This window comes from Onychomys torridus, chromosome 4 (genome assembly GCF_903995425.1).
Source record: "Onychomys torridus chromosome 4, mOncTor1.1, whole genome shotgun sequence".
Taxonomy (NCBI): domain Eukaryota; kingdom Metazoa; phylum Chordata; class Mammalia; order Rodentia; family Cricetidae; genus Onychomys; species Onychomys torridus.
The window spans coordinates 15,438,747-15,439,844 of record NC_050446.1 but is presented as its reverse complement, the minus strand read 5'-3'; the positions used below and the strand labels follow the sequence as shown (position 1 = coordinate 15,439,844).

Below are 1,098 nucleotides of genomic sequence, written 5' to 3'. Positions count from 1 at the left end.
TAAGACTTGTACACTCTAGATGTGCTAATTTGCATATAAATATTCTGTCCTACCTGGTGGCAGTGGAGCATGCCTTTAATCCCAGCACTTGGGAAGCAGAGCCAGGCAAATCTCTGTGAGTTCGAGGCCAGCCTGGGCTACAGAGTGAGATCCAGGACAGGTACCAAAACTACACAGAGAAACCCTGTCTTGAAACAAACAAATAAATAAACAAATTTTATTTATTTATTTGTTTGGGTTTTTTGTTTTGTTTTTGTTTTTTGTTTTTTTAAGAGCTGAGGATCGAACCCAGGGCCTTGTGCTTACTAGGCAAGCGCTCTACCACTGAGCTAAACCCCCAACCATATGACTTTCTTCATGGGAATTTAGAGTCTCTGGTAGTCCTGCATCTTGTTCTGTCATATTATCTAAAAGTTTACTCTCTAAAAAGAGTAACATATCATGATGAGGTTTATTGACTTATATAGAAGGAGAATGTATAAAAATCATCAAGCACAAAAGGGGAATGAAAATGGAACAATCCAAAACCCAAGACAGTGAATAAACTTGTAGATAATGTAATAGAACCAAGAGCATCCAACAAGATCCACCTGGTGCCATGATGTCAGTGTAGAATTTCATAAAGTCAGTTTAGTCAAGTTGGGTGACAGTGTAGTTTTGGTCCTCTGCATCCTCGATGGTATTCTGTCATCTAGTTCACTAGTCAGAAGACAGGGGTTTGGGGTTCTGTAGAAACGAGTGTCTCTTCTTTCATTTTCTCTATGCTGTCAGTTTTGACTCGCTGTGTCTGGTATATCCCTTACGGGATTGCATCAGGAATCCATATCTTCTTAGGAACTCGACACTTCTGTCACTTTAAAACTGACCCTTTTTTTCATGGTATTATCTCTGTGCTCACTTTTGCTTTATTTAATATTGAGCCTTCCATAACGCATTTCGCTCATTCTTTTCATTTCGACGAGTGTGCATATTTGTTGAGAGTGTGTCTCCTGTGGCTACAATGCAAGCAGGTCTTGCTTTTTAGCCCCTTTGATAGCTTTGTATTTTAACTGAGGTTCTAATGTTGTTGCTGGTTCATTTTCTGTTTGTCTAATAGTG

The 1,098-nt window shown here is 39.3% G+C and overlaps 1 non-coding gene across 1 annotated transcript; it reads right to left on the bottom strand.

Annotated features, from left to right (window-relative positions):
- Positions 1 to 267: 267 nt before the first annotated feature.
- On the bottom strand, positions 268 to 341 carry Trnat-agu. The gene has a single exon. It is a non-coding gene; the product is annotated as a tRNA-Thr (tRNA).
- Positions 342 to 1,098: the final 757 nt, after the last annotated feature.